The following is a 9,271-nucleotide window of genomic DNA, read 5'->3' as shown; positions in this document are numbered from 1 at the left end:
TGACCGTTACGCTGCCAACAGCCCCACAGCCCGTCTGCACGGGCCTGGCACGGGGTCCGCAGCGAGATGGAGCTTGTTCGCAGCTCAGGTTTCCCGAAGGCCTTTGCAGAACTGTCCCGGTGACTACAGAACCAAAGTCTCCGACCAACAAAGATCTACGCTTCCTTGTACCTCGTTCCCTAAGTGAGCTTTTAAACACTCCGTGCAAAGCAAATTATGAAATTAATCCTCTCCACAGGATAGAAGCGACACCCCTCGCTCCGCTGGCATGGCACCAGCCTCAGCACGTTGGAGCAGCCACCATGGCCCTGCTCCAGGAGACCCTGCGCCGCTCCGTGGCCCCACCGCCCCCAGCCGGGCCGGCCAGTGGGAGCCACGACATTCCCACTGGAGTCTGGTCAGCCCAGCCCCAAATCTGCCACCGCCAGAGCTGCTTTGCTGATGGCACGGCTCCTTGGGGTCACAGGTCTCACAGTCCCCCTCCCCAGGAGCTGGCTACAGCTGAGAGGGCGCTGAGGGGCGCCCCAAGGCCTTGACCCACCCTTCCATGCCCCACAGCATCCAGGCTGGCGTGCGGAGCAAGTCCCAACAGGGGAGGCAGGGAGCTGTGCCTCAAAATGCAACTGCTGCTAAGCTGGCTTGTCCCACCTTAACGGGACCTTGCCCCTAGCTGGGGACCTTGATGTGGGATCATCCCAGCACACCCCGGCACTGCTGGTCTGGGCAAAGGGAGCCGAGACCAGTGACAGCCAAGTGGAGCTGTTTGTGCAGAGAGCGCTGGGGAGTTTCTGTAAAGCACGGCAATGAAAGCACATTTAGCGAGTCCACCAGGTGGAGAAAAAGAGATGAGTTGGAGCAGGAGCGCCGATGCCGGGTCGGATCCTGTCCCTCTGACAAGGTGGCAGCAGATCAGACGCTGGCAGCCGGGAGGCAGCGGCTGGTGCGTGTCACAGGCTGCAGCAGCTGAAATGCCATTCCCTTCCCTCGCGTCCCGGCACCCTCAAACCATGTCACCCCTGCCCTTTCCCCCTGCCCAGGCCAGAGCAGCTCCAATCTGGGTAAGTCAGGCAGGTGACAGGTCCGTCTGCTGCTGAAATCAATAAGAAAACACTCCTGCCCTCTGAATCGCTGTCCTGCTTAGGGGTCTCAAAGTAGACGAACTATTTCCACCCCATGAAATCAGCTTCACCCCACCCAGGCATCGACCATCCTTTCCGTGGCAAAACCGCTGTCAGGTCGTGCGGCGGTGTGCCCGAGGAGCTCAGCACCAAGGAGGTGTTCCAGGCTGCGGTTGTAGGAACAGGTTCATTAGGCAAAAGCCTCAGGTGGCTTCCATTTTTTAGAATAAATCACAGCTCCCCGTTCTGTTCCAGTTCAGCCTGTTCTGCTCTAACAGGTGCTTATGCTGTGCTCAGCACTGTGGCAGCCGAGACCCTGATTGCTCATCTGATTTCAGACCATATAAAACACCTGAGTGCTCCACTCAAATCATCTTAATGTTCACTTTGAAACTGAGTTTGTAAGTAAAGTTTACCCTTCGTATTTGTCTACTCCAAACACATACAAAGGGAATTAGACCTACAGATACTTTATTATTTAAAACGGTATGCAGCGGGGTAACAAGCACTCCTTTGCCTTCCTCTGGACTCCACCTGGACTAAAGAAAGACTCTTTTCCTCCCATTTCCCATAGGTAATTTCATTCCTATGCCCTTCAAGTGCTTTGCAATGATTAAGGCTTCTGCAGAAGGGGACAGTGAGGCACAGAAGGAGGGCTGCAGCCACAGGTCCCTGCTAAGGAGGGGGCCCGTTACCGGGAATCTTTTCCCAGTGCCGCGGCGGTCAGCAGAGCTGCTCTGCTCCCCTGCAGCAAACCCCTTTATGTCAGCTGAAAGGGGGGTTCTGCGTGTAATAACGGGGGAGAAAGAAATCCAGGTGATTTTCTTGCTTCCTCTTGCTTCCAGCGTTTATGAAATAGCCAAAAGCAGCAGAGGCAGGTTTTTTTTGGGGGGAGTCTTTTTTTTGCTGGTAAGATAAAGGGAGTGCAGGTAGGGACATCAAGAGATGGGCTGTTTTTCCATACCTTTTCAGAAAATTCAGTGGTTTCACGTGTTAACAACCTGTGCCGGGAGCAGGATGGTCCTGAGCCCATAGGGATAACCCGTGCTGGCAGGGAGGCACAGCCCTTCCCCAACACGGTCCGGCTGCCCGCGGCACGGCCATGCAAGCTGTGCCCACGGCAGTGGCTCCAAAGCAGAGACCTGACAAAAAAAAAGAGGCTCCCAGAAATGCCGCCGTTTCCCTTTTTTAGGGGCGAAGGGTTATCCAGCGGGAAGAGGCGGTGGCCGCTGCTGTGCAATGTCACCTCGTGCCATGCGAGGTCGTGGGCATCAAGCAGGAAAATGACCTCCGTCATCTCAGCGCCTGAAGTAGGTGATGTGCAAACATGGAAACCTCTTCCCTACCCTAATGATTTCCCCGCTTTTAGGAGCCCAGGGTGGCAACAAAACGAAACACAGAGGGAAAAAAAACAGTAGGGATGTGACCTTGGCGTGGGAGACCTGACATTGCCTTTGCTCGTGTTGGAGCAAATGAGAACAAACGGGAGTGAAATGGAGAAGGAGGAGACTCAGGATGACTTTTTGACCCAATAGCATCCACTGACGGGTCTTCCCAGAGCAAAAGCAGGATCTGTCCTTAAAAGAGCAACTTGCCATCCTAACGCCTGCAGAAATCTCTTCAGTACCAGTTTTGCTGAACTGGTGGGCAGAGACTCCTCCTGATCAGTTTGGGGTTTTTTGGTTTTTTTTTTGTGTTTTTTGTTTGTTTGTTGGTTTGTTGTTTTTTTTTTTTTCACAGGGCATTGCCTTGAAAATAAAACCACTAAAACCACCTCGTGATGCCATGAAGTTTTTCTTGTCCTGATGTTCTCGCTCCGGCCACCCCACCCTGCCCACAAAAGCCAGGGGTGCAGAGCTGCCCTCCCTGTGCCTCTCCGGCTGTCAGCACGGGAAACAGCAGGGAAAGATGAACTCTTCGGGAAAAAAAGATCCTCTTTGCATGCAGATATTCTGAGCAGAGAAAGAGGAGGGAATGATAGATAAAAGCAAAGAACGGGGTCTTCCAAAATAGCTACTTAGTGGAAAATTCCGCTGCTGGGAAGCGATAATGCAAAATGTGAGTGCCTCAAGGAGCCCTCCAAGGGTGGAGGTTTGCAAAGGGGCCAACACGTGTGTATGTGTGTGTGTGTGTTTGTGTGAGTGTGCAGGACACGGCGGTCACTGTCTCCCCCTCCTGGCTGGTTCAGAGAAGAGGTGCTGAAGTTCCTGTTGCTCCCAAGCTTTCGTGGGAACGGTGTCTGTAGACCCCAGCCAGAGAAGTCCTGTTGAATGCACGGTGAGAGGATGGGATCTGCTTTAAAATACGTGCACCTGTATTTTAACAGCCTCGAATCTTGCCGGTGCTCCAAGCTGGCTCAGTAAATGCAGGCGGCATCTCAGCTAACACCCATCATCTCCAGCGAGGAGGAGGTGTCCGGCTGAGCTGGGTGCAGCTCCTGTCCCGGGAGCGCAGGGCTCACTACTGTGGCAGGACACTCGGGTCTGCCCTGGGATTGCTCTGCAGTGTGCGGGACAGCCCAGACTCCAGCTCTTCCCAACTCCTCCTCTCCACACTGGAGACCCGCACGATGCGCTGTGCCCTCTGGCCAGGGGCTGCGGGAAAGCTCTGCCCTTTCCAGAAGGATCTTGCTGTGTAACCTCAAGGATCCTCCTTAGATACTCGGACTTAAGTGACTTTTCTCCCGAGTTCCCTCCTGTAGTTGATGGAGGGGGTCCGAACCGGCCTCTGGAGGACTCGCTGCCTCCACTGACTCTCTGCATCCCTCCCGGAGTCCTGACTGCTGTCGGCCGCCAGAGTCCCCGGTGCTGCCCCACTGCTGCGCTCACAAAGGCGCGTGGACTGCGCGGAGGCAGAGGAGCTGTGGGGTGGAGAGGATTCCGCTTTCTGCTCGGCACCGCAGGGTTACGATGGGACAGAGCCCTGGACTCTGCTCTTGAGAGAAGGACAGCGTTTTTCATCCCGCTCTCAACTCAGTAAAACCTTCACCCCCTTCCCTCGCGCTCCCCACTGCCTGGGCATGGGGCAGGAGGTACCCGAAATCACTCCCCACCAGCCTGTGCGCAGCAGGAGGGTTGTGAACAGCGCCAGGCAGAAGAGGCACCGCACCTACCCCGGGAGGCAGCGTGGGCAAGTTCATCCTCATTAAGGAACAGACACTTTGTACCCATCACCTTTGAAGCGTGGGACAGTCTTCTGTTGCATTTGCCGTGGGGCACCTGTCCCTCAGCAGGTCACGAATGCCACAGAACTAAATGGTACCAGGTTTCCCTGCTTTTGGGGTCTGACTTCCAAATGTCCTTGCTTTTTTTTTGCCTGTTTTTTGTCACTCTCTGTGCTATCATCACTCACACAAGCCTCAGCCTTGGAGCTGGACCCTGTCACCTCGGCACTGCACCAACGCGGAGCAGCCTTCCCCTCCTGTCACGAGGAGGGCATGGACGGAGAGACGGGCAAAGCGAATGAAGAAAAGAAAATGCCAGTTAAAGACCCCAAAGTGCTTTGGAAACAACGAACACGATGCTGCAGATCCCTGACAGCTCCTGGTGGGACTTTGTGTGAAACTGGTGCTGAGCTTGGCTCCAGGAGCGGCCGCATCTCCTCTCGGGAACAGACAGCCCAACGTGCTCCGGACGGTTAACCCCCAGCCACGGCCACTGGGACTACTCCTTCCACACACCGAACGCGCTGCAAACCTCCCCTTTTGTTAGCGGCACAGCAAGCAGAAACACTCCGCAGCAGCAAGAACACTCTCCTAACGTTACACTGGAACAGAATAATCCCCTTTGCAGGTCTTCACTTCACTAAATCTGTGTGTAGCTAAAGCTGCTCTTGACATTAAACCCGTGCTCGAACAGCGAGTGCCAATACGTGTCAGAGCCTCCGGGCTACATCGCAGCCCAGGAAAGTCGGTGCAGTGGGTTCCTGTTACTCGGATGCTTTGGTTCGGGATGATGACTTTTTTTGGCGTATTTCCCTGGGTCAGTCACACGCCTCCAGTCAGAAAACACCTTTACCCTGAAGACTTGTCCTGCATCTTGCTTGCTAGAAACCACGGCACTGCTCCGGGCTCGCTCACTGCTGCGCGTTCCCAGAGCGAGCGCTGACACTTGTCATTGCCCCGCTGTTATCTTTCCTGGAAATCTTTTCGCATTTTGGCTGGTTTTGAATGCTGCTTCCCTGCTGGGATAGGGAGGGAGGCAGGGAGCTGGGACCTGGGATCTGAACAGGGAGAAAGCTTCCCAGGGCCAAACCCCAGGACAAAGCTGGGCTGGAGGCTGGGACCAGTGCTCCCGGGCTCAGCTGCGGGAGGGCAGTGGCGATGGCTACAGCCCGCAGAAGGGGGAGCATCGGGATTTTGAGGTGCTCTTCCCCCGTGGTCGGGATTTGCTGGTGCTAAGACACGTCTCAGGCTGTGCCCCAGTTTCCCCAAGAGCATCTTCCCCTTTTCGGAGAACTGCTTGACTGTCTCGACCTCTTGTGCATCCCCCTGACCGCCGGGGTCACCCAAAGAGCCCGGCTGAGGCACCCACAGGCAACAAACCCCAGAGGGACACTCCTCGGGCGTCCCTGTCCCTACCGCCTTCCTTTTTGTTCACAGCTTCATCACAGCAGAGCAAAGCCAACACTTATCACTCATAACTCGAGAAATAGTTTCTTCCACTGTCAACGCAGTCTACAGCCGTCATCTATCTAATTCGCTCAGATAGTAATTAGTTTTGTATTACTTTACACAGTGATGCTGATACTGATTACAAGGACTGATAACTCGAGTAATAAATACGACCCAGGGCTGAAAATTACCTTTCTTTTATATTGGTTAAAGCTGAAGTTAGTGAAATGAGACACAAATTGGTTTATGAGATGAGGCAGCTGCCTCCTGTTACAGGCTGCGGATTTGCAGCTTAATCCTACACTGGTTTCTATGTGCCTCCCCGACAGGGGCAGAGAGAGCCCGGCCACCAAACTGGGCTCTGGGAAGCCCCCCATGGGTGGAGGGGAGCCAACACGGCCGGACTGGGTGCTGCTGGGGCAGGGGGGCACGGGCAGCTTTGGGGAGGGCAGCGAGCATCCCTGGCAGCTCCCCCCTTCCCCTGAAAACAGCCCCAAGAGGAACCTGCTGTGCTTTTAGGAAAATCAATAGCAAAATTGTTGGTGTGGGATTTTTTGGGTTTGTTTGTTGTTCTTTTGTTTTTGTTTTGTTTTTTTTTTTTTTTTTTTCTTGCAGAAGCCCTGAATGTTTAATAACCACCTGCTCCAGGAAGGTATTTCTTCCCGCGTGGTTCCAATGATTACCGGGTAAGGGGATGTCAGAGCGGTGGCCACCCCGCTCTGCGCCTGCGAAACTTTGAGGAACGCAAAGAGATTTTCACTGGTAATATCCCAACAGCTCACCAGCCAGCATGAGGCAGGACCAAAGGACAGGTCGGACAGACAGACAGAGAAGCAGATGGCATCCTAGACCCCCTCTGCCCATACCTCTGGCTTTACTACAGCGGCCCAAATCCTCCGCCCTTCTGGCAGCACTATCTTTCCGCACGTGACGAGCAGATCCTTAGAGAGCGTAAGTTGGCTCTGCTCCTTGATGGCCACCAGGAGAGCCACCCCGCCTCTCACCGAGAAGAAGACAAGGAGAGAAAGCCCTGCGCTTTGCCCGGGAACCCTCTGCCCAGAGCTGCCCGCGCAGCCAGGGCGAGGGTGCTGCCCCGAGCAGCGGCTCTGCCCCCCACCCATTTCAGGTTTCGATCACTGAGCTGTGGAGAGCCAAGGCAAGGTGCAAGACAAATCAGGAGCCCTTTGGCAGCTACAAGAAATCCCAGAGCCTCGTGCGGGTCTCCCCCTGGGGCCAGGGCTCCCTCTGACCCCCCCCGGCCCTGCCTGCCCGGGGCACGCGGGGGATGGGGGGGCAGGCAGGGGCTTCTGCAAAGGAGGGGGGTGTTGGGGAGCATGGGGGGGCAGGTGTCCCCTTGTTTCACTCAGGTAAGACTACCACCCACCTCAGGCAGGTCTCAAAGTCCCTACCGGACCTGGGGATGCAGGTGCATCCTTCCTCCCACCCAGGGAGGGGACCATCAGAGGATGCTGCAGTACCAGTACCCTGAAGACAACTCCCTCCCCTCCACGAGGAGAGCTTTCCCAGCACCCAGCGGGAAGGACAGCCATGTGCTCACCCCCTCCAGCCCCATTTAACAACCGTCCCTCTCCCCACTTCTTTTCTTGTGCGCTGGCCTGCCAGTGTCACTGCAGGGAGGGAGAGGAGGGGACAGCAGTAGCTTCTGCATCATCAGGGAAAGCTGCCTAAATCAGCAACCTCTCTTCCCCGAACCACCATTCCCCCCCCACCGCCCCGGGCACGGGATCTCTGTAGGGGATGGGAGAGACTCCACGCGTGTGATGGAGATGTGAATCCGGCACCGAATTAAACGTGGAAGACGCTGAGCTGGGCGGTGCCTGGGCTGAAAGGCGTATTTGGGGATTGCATCTGGCAGCTGTGCTACAGGAATGAGATGCTAAAACTCTGAAAGGGCTCTGCAGTGCCAAGCGAGGCAGCAGGCACGCCGGCGGGAGAGCTGTGCGTGGGGCCTGGCGGGACTCGGGTACCTGCAGGCAGCAGAGCCCTGGTAGCCACTGCAAACCAGAAACCAGCCCCAGCCCAAAGCGGCTCAGGGCTTCAGAAGGGGCTTCCCACCTCCCGCCAGCGGGCAGGGACGGAACTCGGCCAAAGTCAGCCCACAGCGCTCAGCCCCACGGTTCGGAGCAGATTTGATCCCCCATCCCCACCCTGATTTAAAGTTGGGTGAAAAGTTGGAGTGCTGCATTCACAAAAAAAAAAAAAAAAAAAAAAAAAAAAAGAGAGAGAGAGAAAGCAAGAAAAGGAAAAAGTAGCCAGGCACAGCAGCATCCTTGGCACAAGAGGTGGTAACTCGGTGTCCTTGAAAGACACCACCAATGCAGAGAGATGGAAGCTGACAAGGCTGAAAAGGAGCCCCTGGGGAGGGGGGCACCACCCAGGCCCCCAGGCTGCGGATGCGCTCCCTGGGGCCGGGCAGGAGGGCAGGCCGGAGGGACAAAGGGGCAGCCCCACCAGACCGCTTGGCCAGGATGCTGCCATGGCCCCGGGCTGGCCGTACCCTCGGCCGGGCCGGGTGCGGAGCGTGAAGCCCCTTTTTGCTGATTCCCGAGCAAAGCTGGCGGTCTCTGGCTGCTTTGTCCAGCGCGGCGCATGCGCGCTCCCCGTGCATCCTCTCGCACACAATGGGCTTCTCCTGGGCACTCACTTGCAGCTCTGGTTCCTTCCCACCCCTCCTCATCCACACGGCTCTTGGATTTCTTTTCTTTCTCCCCCGAGTTACTGCCTCCTCATCCCTTCTCTGGAGGGCTCCATGCAATTAAGGCAGCTCTTACTTGAGCCATTTCTTCCTGGGGGCAGCAGAAATACTCTGAGGGTGCAAAGCCCAAAGGCTGCAGCTACTGAAACTTCAGCAATAGAGCAGTGACAGGAGAGCGCATTGTCAGCAGGAGAAAGGCAAAAAAAAAAAAATCTACATAAAGCATCCAGGATGAGAGCCCAGCTGCTAATTGCTCCTACACTAAGAAGCCTCCATTCCCCTCCTATTTATAGCTTCTTTTTCTTTCTTTTTTTTTTGCTTCCAGGCAGCATCACAATTAACCCCACCATCCAGAGCGTCCTCTTGCAATTACTTTTCTTTCTTTCCTCAGCGACTGGGGGGGGGACGGGGACGGGGACACGCACCAAATCCAAAAGACCACCTCCCTGCCTGCCTCTCCCCAGTTAGCTTAAGTCAAATGGAGTTTTATTTCCACTTGCAAGAGATGGCTTTTGTGCGCCTCCTTCCCTGCTCCCTCCCCACCCCCCCGGAGCCCCACTACTCACTCAGTCCAGGGGCCGGGACAGTACATGCAAACATTAAAATCCAGTAAAAAAACCCACTTACATATATAAATATATAAAAATAAAAGGCAGAGGGGGGAGAGGGAGATAAATAAGATGCTTCTCTCTCCCACAAGCCTGTCACAGATGGAAACATCAAGGGACATTTAAATGTCACCGAAAATCAGCAAAGCTACCCCCACACGAGGAGCTGGTGTGGAGGGGGGGGAGGGTGGTGGTGGCGGTGTGGAGGGGGGGTGAC

The 9,271-nt window shown here is 55.5% G+C and overlaps 1 protein-coding gene across 2 annotated transcripts in view; it reads right to left on the bottom strand.

Annotated features, from left to right (window-relative positions):
* Positions 1–9,271, bottom strand: part of OLFM1 (olfactomedin 1) — a 35,460-nt gene that overhangs the window by 25,545 nt on the left and 644 nt on the right. The window lies entirely within an intron of this gene.

Source organism: Charadrius vociferus, unplaced genomic scaffold, assembly GCF_000708025.1.
Source record: "Charadrius vociferus isolate BGI_N301 unplaced genomic scaffold, ASM70802v2 scaffold549, whole genome shotgun sequence".
In the NCBI taxonomy this organism is placed as follows: domain Eukaryota; kingdom Metazoa; phylum Chordata; class Aves; order Charadriiformes; family Charadriidae; genus Charadrius; species Charadrius vociferus.
This window is presented reverse-complemented; position numbering and strand designations above follow the sequence as displayed.